We start from the raw sequence: 15,089 nt of genomic DNA, 5'->3' as shown, positions 1-15,089 counted from the left end.
ATAATGTCACTTGGCATAAATAAAAAGGTAGAAGGAACAATAAGAAATTGCCACGTAGATTAAAGAGAATAACACGACAACGGAAGGGTTATTATAAGGTGCGGGAAGTTCCATAGAAAGAAATTATTCTTCAAGTACACGTGGCAATTGTCTTACGCCAATGAATTTTTTTTGGAGAAATCGCATTTTTAATTTTATGTATAAGGAAAATTGCATGTGCTATCAATTTGTATCTCGAATTACATAAAAAAAAAGAAAAAATTGGATCCCAAATTAAAATATTAACAAAAATGTTTATGAACTTGTATAATTGTATTGTCGGTGGCTTATAAGTAACTAGTTGGTTACATTTTGAAAATACGGACATAAGTTGAGTCATGAGTGTGGTTTTTTATCTATTAAAAATGTGATTTTGATATTTAATGATTTAAAATATTTACTATTAATTTTTTTTTAAATATGAAAGTTATTTAATATTTGTTTATCACAATAAAAATTATTTAAAAGGAAAATCAATTATAAAAAATAATTTATGAAAAATTACTCAAAATAAAATTTTAAATAATTTTCATATTATTTTTATATTCTCATTTAAGAGAGTGTAGCTTCTGTTTTGTTTGAGTAAAAGACTAAGATTTAAGTTTGATTGTATGCATTAATTTCGGTTTGGTTTTAGTGCAATTCTCCTTATTACAGTATTGAATCTCTTTTTGGATATATTTGTAAAACATTCTACGCATATCAATAATACAGTTATTTTGTTTTTGCAAATAAAAAATATTTAGAATTTTAGCTGATAGATATGAGAATTTGTGTGACGTTTATAAGTAAATTTTCGTTTACAAATTTGATTAAGTTTTGAATAAACTCTTTTATCAGATTTTTGAAATATTTTACACTTATTTGAATCTTAAAAAATTAAAAAATAAAAATATTAGACATTGGCTTTGGTTGCATGAATACGTTTATTTTGTTAATTAAATAAGTTTGATATATGTATGTCTCATTTTAAACCTCCCACCCACCTCAAACAATATATTGAGAGTTATTTCTAGGTATATTTTGACCAAAATACATTCGTCAATAAAAACAATTTTGCACCGATCCATATCACTATAAAATCATCTATCTTTCCTATAAAATTGAGTTTTAAGTGGAACATTAACGCCATTTGTAGAATTGATTTTGGGTCTTGATTAGTGTTCATGGTACATCTTAAAAGAAAATTCTTAGATCCAACAATAATTTAGATAATCTTAATACTAAACAAATCATTGAAGTTTGAACATGCACAACTTTAATGACCAACCTGAATAGTAATCTAATTAATTTTACTATAACAATGAAGGAGCACGTGGGACGGGGTGCATGGGATCCAAAAGGGGGGGTGCAAGGAAATGTTGGTGAAGGTGAAGAGTGCATTCTATCTAGGATTAAAGTCATAGAAGGATGCTGAGAAAGTAAATTAGATTAATTTCACTAATATTCTATTCTATTGAATTTGCGTGAATGTGTGGTTCAAGGAACATCCCCTTTAGATTTTGGCCACTTGGTTAGAGTTTAAAGCTTATGGTTTTGGACCTCTATTAATTTAACTTAAATATGATTCTTTCTTTGATTAATTACTCCTAAGTTTAGTTCTCGTTCAACTTCAATTAGGCCAAATTTGAATTCTTTTAATTCAAAACATAATTTATCTTCATGTACATAAAATTTGAAGTATATGGATGCATTTTATACTATTGTAAATTACATATTTATCCTTTTACCTTTTCAAAATTATTCTGTTATTTAAATAAAGTTCAACACATAATTTATGATACTATATTACTATTTTTTATGTAAACCACTGAAATTCAAAAATACTAACAAATGTATTAATAATGAAAATAATCATTACAACAAGTTAAAACAAGGTTTATATAGTCAATAAGTGTAACAATTTAATTATTACATCAAGTTATATATTTTTTAAATAATTTAAACAATTATAGTTAACTTTTTTTCATTCCAAACGAACATTCGATATTACGCAAGAAATAAAACAAATTAGTTTTTTTCGTAATTATTTAATCATCATTTAATTTGTTTAAGTTCCAAATATACGGGAGGGAAAAATGTGAAATTAAAAGCTAGATAGGAAAATGTGGGATTTGGTCACAACGTGGCAAAGACAGTCCTAGTCATAGATATCTTTTATTTGTCTTAAAGTGTACAATATTATATATTATATATTATATATTATATATTATATATTATATATTATATATTATATATTATATATTATATATTATTATTATTATTTATTATTGTTATTGTAGCCAATAAGTACCTAGCTACAAGGTACCCACAAAAGGTCAAATCAATCCTACATAGATAATCCCATCCACAAAATTTTTTGAGGTTGATTTTAAAGTCCTCAACCACATCCAAAGTTCCAAAATTGGCAAAATTAAATTAGTAAAAACTTAGCTTTTGGTACATATCCATCTCAACCTCTAACACAAGGTCCACAAATTTCCTACATGGACAAAATTATTATAATGTTTGTTTTTTCCTCAATATTTTATAAATTTCTTCCACAATCACGCATTAGGAAAAGACAGATCATTCTTTTCTCTTTCTTTGATTTTTTTGTCTAAAATGATTGAGTGTATTAAACCTTGTGGACCAACCAATTCACATGTCCCATGTGGTGTGTGCAATTTGCTTTGTGATTGGAGTATCACTTTGGACATTTTTTATAAAAAAAAATTGCCTCTATTTACTACAATTACACCTCTACCCCACAAATCCTACAAATTTCATATTTACCTCTAATTCAAGTTTGAAAAACTCACTCTCCTCAAATATCATCATACGTGTTTTAAAAAATTCAATTTATATTTTCACATAATAATCCTTTTATTTTTTAAAATATTAAATTTATAATCAATTTCTAAGAAAGAAAACCTATTCACCTCATCAAAATCATACATTTCTTTGATTCCTTATCATACATCAATCTTTAATAACATGTATCAATGCATAAATATGTAACAACTAATATTAATTACCAAATAATTATTATTGGTAGTTAGTGAAAAATATAAATTAATACACTCAAACAGTTACATATCTCATTAGTACGTTTTATGGTTACAATATGTTACGATGTTCACTTTTAATAGTCATTTACAAAATATTTTAGAAAATATATGGTACATATTCACAATATTGTCAAACATTGAAATCATTATAAATATTCATCTATTATACTGATGGAATTGCATCTATTTCAACTAAATTATTCTTTATTAGATAATAATAAACCAAATCTCTAGGCAAGTGATTAGAAAAACTAGTGTGTCACATGTTAATATTACACATTAATTTTAGATGAACTCTAACATCTATAATCTTTATAATGTTTTTATCTTTATCATTATCATTGTAGTACCCATTTGAGAATCATTCACAAACAAATCTAAGATAGTAGTTTCTAAGAATGTCTGCATAAGCATATTAAAAGGAGCAAATTCTCCATATTATTCTAAGTGTAATTGCGTAATGTATAATAAAATATATTTCATAAAATGTAAGTCATTAATTAACAATTAATTTTGAAAACCATTACTGAAAAAAAAAATTATTTGTTAAATTAAATGAGCATTTATTTTGAATATTTTCGCGCGGCTACTATATATATTTTTGAATTTGTACTATTTTTTAGTATCCTTATTTATATTTCATGTGATCATTATCTAGACAAACTTTGTTAATATGTTTCTTCCTAAATTTATTTTCTTTATTCTAATGACCTTATTTTTATTTAAATCAGGAATTCAAAATTGTGTCATGTCTTAATAATAATATTTTCAACATAATCTTAGATAAAATGGATGTGTGCTAAATAAAATTAATTGTTTATATAAATTATGTATCTTTATCACAATAGTGATTCTTTAATAGTTTTGTTCTTATTTTTTTTAGAAGTGGTACACAACAATAGAGACTACGCCCAATTTTTATTCTATTTTTGTTTTTCTTAGTATTGATCTTCTCCCCATTTCTTCTCTCAATTATCTTCTATAATAAGAGCTAATAATTATTACCTGGTATTAAAAAAATATTTAAATGTAAATTATTATAATATTAAATGGAAAATAAAAACATAAATTTTTATTAATAATTTTTAAATGTAAATATTTAATGTAAATTATATTAAATGTAAATTATTATTTAAATGTAAATTATTTATATTAAATGTAAATTATTATTTAAATGTAAAAAAATATTTAAATGTAAATTATTATAATATTAAATGTATAATAATTAATGGTATTTATTTATTTTAAATACATAAATTTTTATTAAAATTTACAAAATATGAAATTAGTCAAATTGTCAAAATTATTTATAAATTGTTGTTTTCTTTTCAATGATTCGTTTTCTTTTCCGATAAGCTTTTCCTTTCAAACATATGTATTTGGTTTGAGTATTTAGTATCTAATAATATTTCATAGGCATTATTGCATGATCAGTGTTGTTGTTTTCTAATATGATGTTCTATAATTTTCAAAATTTTCTTGTAGTTAAAAATCTTAGTGCACCTAAATCTCCTCCTCCCAACTATCATTTACGGTTGTTTTCAAGTGCTAGATTCTTCGATGTATTCCACAATATCATGGCTTTCGACCTACTTAATTACCTTTTTCAATGTGAATGAATTATATTCCACAAATATATATATATCATATTCAATATCCATATATCATATCTCTAATGGTATTATATTTTTTTCCATGTGAATGAATTTCTTGAGGATGTATTTTTGTTTAATATTTACATTCATTCTTGTATATTTATCCATAAGAGAAAATTTATTTGAATCACATTATAGATGTTGATTTTTTGTACTTCTCTAGATATATCTTAACCTTTTTCTCGTGAAAAGTAAATATTTAATTTGTATATGATTAACTTTTTCCTATTTTCTGGCATGTTCTTTAAATATATGATAATTTACCTATGATTGTTTATGTAAACAGTGTTTTGTATTTGTTCTAATCTTTCACCCTTGTTGTTGGTTTGTTGAATAGAAAGTGAGAATTAATTAAATTTAGACATGAGTAGCGCATGTTACAATCTTATGAAAGACATACCAACTCAACACATGATTATTATTATATGTGTTGAATAGAACTTTGACTAAAGATTTTAATATTCTATTTTAAAATTCTACATAATATGCAGAGAAGAATAATTATATGTATATCTCTTTATACATATTTGATATTTGCTTTTGTAAAAAAATGTTTTAATATTATTTTTATATTATAATAATTGCACACATGATTATTATTTTAAAGTTATTTTATAAAGACAATTAGCTACATAACAAACTAGTTACTAATAATATTGCTCATCTTATCCAATTTAACCAATAATATCCATTATTCAATTAAATAAATAGTCTAGTCAATTGAAACTAATTTAACCAACTTTTAAATTCTGAGTAAACATTAATCCCTTGATAAACTTCATTAAACGATTATTAAGATAATAAATTTCGTGAATTGATTTCTCAGATTAATTATTTTATGGTTTTCTGAGGGAACTAATCGATTAACTTAAGTTCATTAATATGATTTTATCATTGTAAGATTTACTAATTGATTAACATATTAGAACATGGTTGAAATTTGCATATATATCAATAGCGCTTTGTCATCACTTTGTTAATCATTATCAGCACACAATAAAACATAATTATCTGCTTATATGTATACATATCACAACAATTTAAAAATTAGAACAATGTTAGATATAATTGAGTATAATTAGAAATAAACTAAGGTAATTAGAAGTTAGTTATGATTAGATGTAGAATACTTATGTTAGGGGACTATATATAGATGTATCTTACACTAATTGTAATATATTTTTTATTTCTTTACATTATTATTACAAGTTTTACTTTTTTTTTTCTCTTTCTTATACTCAACCATGATTCTTAACATGATATCAGAGTAAGTAATAATTATTATGCTTCATTATTTCTCATGATTTGTTTGAGAAAATCTTCATTGGAGCTTCATTCATTCATTTTTACTTTTTCATTTTCTATGGAGTAAATATAAAACATGATACAATCTTTTTGCTAAGGAAAGCACTTGCAATTTTATTGGTTCAAGACAGGATAACGTTTTACGTAGCTCTTGATCCTCTCTTTGATTCGTAGTGGATTTTACTTTAATTGATTTTTCTCTCCAAGATTCTCACCTTTTTTTTTTGGTTTCGCGTCAAAAAAAGTAATAGTCTTAAAGAAGTTTGAACTGTTGAAGGAATACTCTATTGTTGCAACATAATTCAAGCTCATATGTGCACGTAGGAAGCTGAATAAAAGTCATAGAAAATTAGTAACTTAGTTGGAAGACTTTGTCAAAAGTCTGTTGCTGATTTTTTGGCTATTAGTTAGGAGCAAATTTGTGATACCACTAACTTAGGATTCTTAGACGTGGTTAGTGGAGATGTTAGTTAAGTTTCTTTTACTATTTAAACATTGTATTAGTCAGTATATTAATCATGAAAAAATAAGTTCTCTTTCATTATTCTGTCATCTAGTTTTGTTTTTTTCTTCCTCTGAAATCCAACAATTTGGCATCAGAGCAAACTAATTATCCGGGTTCATATCCAGGGAAGTGTTGAGTGAGAAGAGAGAGCACTCAAACACAAGGGGAAACACGGGTTAGAGAGTGAAAAGGTTGTTCATAATGCAGAACAACGGATCCGAAATCGCCACTTCACAATTGCCTATCTTTAAAGGCATAAATTATCATTTTTGGAGCTTGAAAATGCAAACATTATTCAAGTCTCAAGAACTGTGGGGTTTTGTTGAAGAAGGATTTGATGATGCTCAATCTCCAGAACCTGCTCAGCAATTGAGAGAGAAGAGAAAGAAAGATTCCAAGGCATTGTTTATGATACAACAGGCCTTGGATGATGAAATCTTTCCCAGAATTGCCTCAGCAACCACATCCAAGATGGCGTGGGATACTCTAAAGCAAGAGTATCTAGGTGACAAGAAGGTGATTACAGTGAGGTTGCAATCACTCAGGAGAGAGTTTGAAACAGCTCTAATGACAGACAAAGAATCTGTCCAAGAATACTTGTCACGTGTATCCACTGTGGTACAACAAATGCGGTCATATGGAGAAACAATGACCAATGAGCATGTGGTTGGAAAAGTTCTAAGAAGTCTCACAAGCAAATATGATCATGTTGTAGCGGCTATTGAAGAGTCAAAGGACATGGCAGATTACACCTTTGAAGAACTCATGGGATCCTTGCAAGCTCATGAGGAGAGGCTCAATAGAAATGGTGAGAAGAAGGAAGAGAAGGCATTCCATGTGAAAGGAGAATCCTCAAACAAGGAAAAGACATGGCAATTTAGTGGAAGAGGTAGAGGAAGAGCTGGCTCAAGAGGAAGGGGTCGTGGAAGAGGACAAAATAAGGAAGGAAAAGAGCAATCATATAAGGGTCCACTCAAATGTTATTATTGCAAGCAGCCAGACCACAAAGAGGCTAGCTGCTGGAAGAAAGAGGCAGATGAACAAAAGGGTGATCAAAAATCCAATTTCGTGGAGCATGAGCAAAAATTGTTCTTAGCACAAAGTGCAGCTAGCAATGATGCAGGAGGTGGCATGTGGTATGTTGACAGTGGATGCTCCAACCATATGTCAAGTGCCAAGTCTATGTTCAGAGAACTGAATGAATCTTTAAAGAGCAAGGTGAGGCTTGGAGATGGAAAGCAACTTGAAGTGGAAGGAAGAGGCACGATTGCGATCAAAACTGAGCAAGGAAACACTAAGCTCTTATATGATGTGCAGTATGTGCCAAATTTGGCTCACAATTTGTTGAGTGTGGGTCAATTACTCAATTCTGGATATTCAGTACTGTTTGAGAATGATTTTTGTTTGATTTGTGATAAGAAATCGAAAGAAGTTATAGTAAAGATTGTTATGGGGAGAAATAGAATGTTCCCTCTTGATTTATCTGGCAATGTGAGCAAAACACTGATAGTTAAAGGAGATGATGATGCCAAGCTGTGGCATTTGAGGTATGGTCATTTGAATGTGCAGGGACTGAAGCTTTTGAGTTCCAAAGGCATGGTGCAAGGGCTGCCTAAAATTGGTGAGCTTGAGTTGTGTGAAGGATGCTTATATGGAAAGCAGTCAAGAGGACCATTTCCTAGTGGTAGAGCTTGGAGAGCAAGTGAATGTTTGGAGCTGATGCATGTTGATCTCTGTGGACCAATGCAGACAACTTCTCTTGGTGGAAGTAAGTATTTCTTGCTCATAACCGATGACTACAGCAGAATGAGTTGGGTCTATTTTCTAAAGGCTAAGTCTGAAGCCTTCGAAAACTTCAAGATTTTTAAGGCTATGGTTGAGAAACAATCTGGTTTATGTGTGAAAGCCTTAAGAACATATCGTGGTGGTGAATTTTTGTCAAATGAATTCATCATATTTTTTGAAGAGCAAGGAATAAGAAGAGAATTGATTGCACCATACACTCCAGAGCAAAACGGAGTTGCTGAGAGAAAGAATAGGACAGTTGTAGAGATGGCAAAAAGCATGCTCAAAGCTAGAGGTGTACCAAACAACTTCTGGTGTGAAGCTGTAGCTACAACAGTGTACATCCTCAATGTCTCTCCTACAAAGGCGGTCATGAATATGACACCATTTGAAGTATGGAGAGGAAAAAAACCATCTGTAAGTCATTTAAGAGTTTTCGGTTGTACAGCTTATGCTTTGGTTGATTTGAGATCTAAACTTGATGATAAATCTTTGAAATGTATATTTATTGGCTATGCTACTCAATCCAAGGCATATAGACTGTATAACCCTCTTACTGGCAAGATTATGGTCAGTAGGAATGTTGTGTTTAATGAGAATGCAGGCTGGAATTGGGAGCAAAGAGAAAGGGGTGACAGTATTCAGCAAAAAATAGAAGGGTCTGATGGTTCAGGAGAGGACTTAATTATGCCAACAAATGATCAACAGTCTCCAAGTCCTCCTACAACACCATCATCTTCGAATCACAGCTCATCACCTTCTTCAAGTACTTCATCATCAAGTTCATCAAATGATTCTGCACCAAAAAGATACATGACTCTTGCTGACTTGTATGTAAACTGTGACTTTGCACTGATGGCAGCAGATCCAACCAGTTTTGATGAAGCTAAAGATGAAGTTGAATGACAAGATGCAATGAATGAGGAAATCAAGTCAATTCAGAAAAATGAGACTTGGAAATTGGTTGATCTTCCTGAAGGAAAGAATGTTATTGGACTTAAATGGGTATTCAGAACTAAGTTCAATACAGATGGGAGTATTCAGAAGCACAAAGCCAGGTTGGTGGCAAAAGGGTATGCACAGCAAGAAGGAATCGATTTTGAGGAGACATTCTCGCCAGTGGCAAGATTTGAAACTGTAAGAGTGGTATTAGCTTTGGCTGCCCAATGGAAATTGGATGTGTTTCAGCTGGATGTAAAATCTGCATTTCTCAATGGAGACTTACAAGAAGAAGTTTTTGTTGAGCAACCACTCGGCTTTGTAAAAAATGGTGAAGAAGGCAAGGTTTACAAGCTGCAAAAGGCACTTTATGGACTGAAACAGGCTCCAAGAGCCTGGTACACCAAGATTGACTCATTCTTTCTTCAAAATCAGTTTGAGAGAAGTGAGAATGAGCCAACTCTCTATGTGAAAAAGGAAGGTGAGAATGGATTCATTGTTGTCTGTCTTTATGTGGACGACATCATCTATTTTAGCTCCTCTCAGAAGCTGCTAAATGAGTTCAAAGCATCAATGATGGAGAAATTTGAGATGACAGACTTGGGACTGCTTCAGTATTTCTTGGGTCTAGAAGTAAAGCAAGGTGAAGATGGAATATTTCTATACCAAAGGAAGTATGCAGAGGATTTGCTGAAGAAATTTTCAATGGAAAAATGTGAAACTGTCAAAACTCCTATGAATCCTAATGAGAAGCTGCAGAAGGAGGATGGCACAGGAAAAGCTGATGAAAAGCTGTTCAGAAGTCTTGTAGGAGGTCTGAATTATCTCACTCACACGCGTCCTGACATTGCTCATAGTGTAAGTGCGGTATCCAGATACATGCACTTTCCAACAAAGCAACAACTAGGTGCAGCAAAAAGGATCCTGAAGTATGTTGCAGGATCAACTCGCTTTGGAATCTTGTATGAACATGTCAGTGAGTTCAAGTTAGTTAGCTACACAGACAGTGACTGGGCAGGTAGTTTGGATGATAGAAAAAGTACATCAAGATCAGTTTTCAGTTTAGGCTCAGGAGCTATAACTTGGAGCTCAAAGAAGCAGGATATTGTGGCTCTGTCATCATCTGAGGCAGAATATGTAGCTGCTTGTGCAGCAGCAAGACAAGTTGTTTGGCTTAGAAAGTTGTTGAAAGATTTATGCTGTGAGCAGGAAGGAGCAATTGAGATTTGGTGTGATAACAGGTCTGCGATTGCTATGACAAAAAACCCAGCATTTCACGCAAGAACCAAGCATATTGAAGTTCAGCATCACTTCATAAGAAAGCTTGTGTCAGAGGAAACAGTCGCTCTAAGATTCTGCAGCACAAACGTTCAAAATGCAGATCTGTTTACCAAGGCTTTAGCTCAAGCCAAACATCAGTTCTTTATGGAGAAAATTGGTATGTATGAGTTTGAATTAAGGGGTGGTGTTGCAACATAATTCAAGCTCATATGTGCACGTAGGAAGCTGAATAAAAGTCATAGAAAATTAGTAACTTAGTTGGAAGACTTTGTCAAAAGTCTGTTGCTGATTTTTTTGCTATTAGTTAGGAGCAAATTTGTGATACCACTAACTTAGGATTCTTAGACGTGGTTAGTGGAGATTGTTAGTTAAGTTTCTTTTACTATTTAAACATTGTATTAGTCAGTATATTAATCATGAAAAAATAAGTTCTCTTTCATTATTCTGTCATCTAGTTTTGTTTTTTTCTTCCTCTGAAATCCAACATCTATCCTTCAAAATATTTATCTTTAAGATAAATATGTGACTTTGATTTCTAACTATATTTGGTTAAATTTTTTGGTTAATGATTTGTCTTTTATTCAAGCTATTGGAGTTGGTTGGTTTTTCATGGGTTATATTTTTTTTTAAACTTATTTTAAGATTCAAATTTGAAGATGTTTGAGATTCATGATATGATTTTATGAATGTTTCATTGTGGACTAGCCATTATTTCCTTTAGTGAGATATATTTCACTATTATTTTTTTTTAGCCATAGTTGATTTTCTCTTTGTGCTTCTATCCTACAATAGTAAAGCAATTATCACTCTCTTTGTTCTTCTATCTTATGTTAGTTAGACATTTGTCATTCTCTGTGTTTTTACCCTATGGTAGGTGGTTAAGCTTATTAGCCAAATTTGGCCTTCAAAGACTTAAGATTAAGATTGTTGATTTTAAATTGAAGTGAATTTCGTAGAGGCACCGAAAGATTTTCAAGTTGATCCGAAGTAGGCAAAAAATTTCGACGAGAGTTAAGCTCAGCCGATGTGATTACGACTTATATTATTTTATTTTTTTATAATTTTCTTTTCAATAGTTACATTGCATCTTCATTTTTTTCTTGTATTGGTAGTTTTCTTCCGAAGATGAAATTGTTAATCCACTTCCGACTTGCAAGGAACTCTTAGATATAGTTGAATACAATTAGATATATGTTAGAATTATATTAAGGTACTTCGAAACTAGTTATCATTAGATGGAATGTAGTTATGTTAGTTATCTTATGGCCACTATATAAAAGTGTATCTTACAGTGTGTTAAAATAATATTGGGATCTACAACAAGAATTAACCAACAATATAGAAGACAAACAATTGCAGAGAAAAAACAAAAATAGAGAACGTTCTTGGTTTTCTGCTGAAAACGGAGAATGTTCTGAAAAACCAAACAACGAAGAATGTTTAACGTTCTCCTTTCTGCAGTTTTGAAAAAATAGTTTTTAATCAATGTAAACGAAAATTATAGAAAGATAAGGGAACAAAACACTCAGATTTACGTGTTCAACCTCAATTGATGAGACATACGTCATGGGCAAGCAAGCAAGACAATTCACTACGAATCTTTGAATTTACAAGATTAAGGCCTCTTCAAGATTGTTCACCTAGTCTTCCCTAATTTTCTCTTTTCACCCAATCTCTTTTTTTTCTCCCTTAATCTTCTTTCTGATTTCCTATGAATCACAAATTGCTTATCCCTCACTCTTTCTCAGCAAATACTGCTACAACAACTCTCAACAACTTAAACAATGCATTTACAGTTATAATATTTAAAGACAAACTTCTTAACTAACTATAACTAATATTGTCATAACTAATAATGTCCATCCTTTCAGCAATACCATTTTGTTGGCCAACACCAAAGCTTACCCTCTTAGACTTTCTTAGAATACAATGCTCACAAAATTCCAATTTTTCAATTTTGTCACCATTAAGCAAATTATGTTTTGATAACTCAATTCAGCCTCTTTCACTTACACGTCCTAACCTCATATTTCATATAGTAGTAGATGAATGCAAATTAGAGCTAGCAACAAAAGATTGTGCAATTATGGTAGAACCATCTAAAATGTACAAGCAATTCCTTTTAATGCCTTTAACAATGATATTATCTTTACTAATAATAGTCATGATACCATTCTTTATGTTTGTGGAATATCCTAAAACGTCAAACATGCCAACATAAATTAAATTTCTTTTTAATTCAAGTATGTACCTTACATCATTCATCAATACCTCATTGCCATTGAACATTACGAAACTGATTGTTCCATTGCCTTGGACTTTACATGATTTGTTGTTGCCAAGCAGAACAACTCCACCACCACGAAGATTTATTGATTCAAAATAATCCTTTCTTGGATACATGTGGAAAGTACATCCTAAGTATAATACCCAATTATTTTCACCTTCAGAATTTGAAATTATCAATGCCTCTGCAGATTCATAACCAGCATCAACAAGTGCAACATTTTCTGAATCTTGAGAGTTTCTTGATTCATTTCTTTTAGGATAATCTTTCTTGAAATGTCCATTCTTGTGACAATGGAAGCATTTATACTTCTCTTCAGATTTTGATTTTGAATTGGACCAATGCTTATTTCCATTTGATCATTTCTTATCAGTTTTTACTCTGGTCGCATTCAGACTTTCAATATGATTATCATTCTTGATCTTAAGTCTTTTATAGCTTTCATTTGTCTGGATGGAGGCATGCACTTCTTCAAGAGTAATTGTTTTTTATCTTCCAAACATAATAGCATCCTTGAAGTGTTCATATGAACTTGGTAGGGCTCTAAGCAATATCAGAGCTTTGTCTTCATCATTTAGCTTGACTTCTAAATTCTCTAAATCATCAAGGATCTTGTTAAAATCAGCAAGTTGAACTGTGACAAATTTCTCTTCATCCATTTTAAAAGAGAACAATTTTTGTTTCAAGAAGAGCCTATATGAAACTGATTTAGTCATGTAAAGAGATTCAAGTTTAAGCCATAAGGCTGCTGCTGTTAATTTCCTTGCAACTTCTTTCAAAGCTTTGTCTCTAAGACACAAGCTGATAATGCTCTTTTCTTTTTCAATCAGTTCTTCCTTTTCTCATGCAGTCATTGTTGCTGGAAGAGCTTATTCACCCTTTAACACGTTCACCAAGCCTTGATGTACCAGAATAACATGCATATTTATCTTCCATAGACCAAAATCATTTGATCCATTGCATTTTTCAATGTCAAATTTTGTGGTTCCAACCTTTGTTGCTCCCTCTTCACAAAAACAGCGTCAATTGTTAAATTAATATTGAGATCTGCAACAAAAACTAACCAACAAAATAGAAGACAAACAATTGTAGAGAAAAAACGAAAACGGAGAACATTCTTGGTTTTCTACTAATTTGTTTTTTCAAAATTATTTTCTAACAAAATGATTTAAAAAAATCTGAAACAAACGCACCCATTATTACCTCTCAAATAAATCATCTCAAACAAACTCGCACATATTCAGTAATAATATAATTAATATTATTATCAACTTTGAAACGCTTCTAAAGGGACTGAACCTATTTTATTCATTTTTTTTTACTATTTTTTTTTTCAAAAATTTGCTAATACTATGTTGATTTAAGATTTATTTTTATTTATAAAACTTAAAATTAGAACAACTTCAGTGGAGTTTCTAGAAGACTTCTAAGAGCTTCTACAAATGCTAACTGATAAAAGAAAAAAAAATTGAAGTAGGAAATATTGAAATCTTACATAGTATAATAATTATATAATAGTATGAACAATTCAACTTAAAAAGAACGGGAGAAAAAAAGAACGGGAAAAATATAGAACGGCTATCGAATATGGAACGACTATTGAGTGATTGCCTAATTTATAGACTTTAAAATAGGAAATAATATTATTAATAAATAATAATAAAAAAATAACATTAATAAATAATAAAATATATATAGACCGACCTGTCAGACCTAACATGTTTTTTTATAAGTGTAAGTCTGACCTATTTAAATAAATAGACTTTAAAAATAGTCTGAGCCTAATCTTTTTATTAAACAGGTTATGTCATAAGTAGGTTAAGTCATATGCCTCTGATAGACGATCTAACTTATTCTCATCCCTAATAACACTAAAAACCTAATCGATTATTTTTGGAGAAATTGGATTTACCTCTCCTGAGGTCACTTAAATTATACTAACGCTCCATTTAATTTTGAAAAAACATTCATTTCTCCTACATTCACTAAAAATATTGCATCAAACATTGTTTTTGTCACACTTACATGTATTCATGTCATTTACTATATGACACAATTAGAGATTTCGCTTTAATTTGTAAATGTACGATTATACATCTGGTATGTGCAATTTTAAAAGGTATAGTTATGGTCTTAGTAGCACAACAGAAATGTGTATTCTAGTGTGTTTTTGATAAATGACAGATAAAATTGAAAGAGTGACAACAAACAAATGTTTGTCACAATTTTTTTAGTGAGTGTAG

The sequence above is a fragment of the Cicer arietinum genome, chromosome 2 (assembly GCF_000331145.2).
Source record: "Cicer arietinum cultivar CDC Frontier isolate Library 1 chromosome 2, Cicar.CDCFrontier_v2.0, whole genome shotgun sequence".
Taxonomy (NCBI): domain Eukaryota; kingdom Viridiplantae; phylum Streptophyta; class Magnoliopsida; order Fabales; family Fabaceae; genus Cicer; species Cicer arietinum.
The sequence above is the reverse complement of the archived record's forward strand: the minus strand, read 5'-3'. Positions refer to the sequence as shown.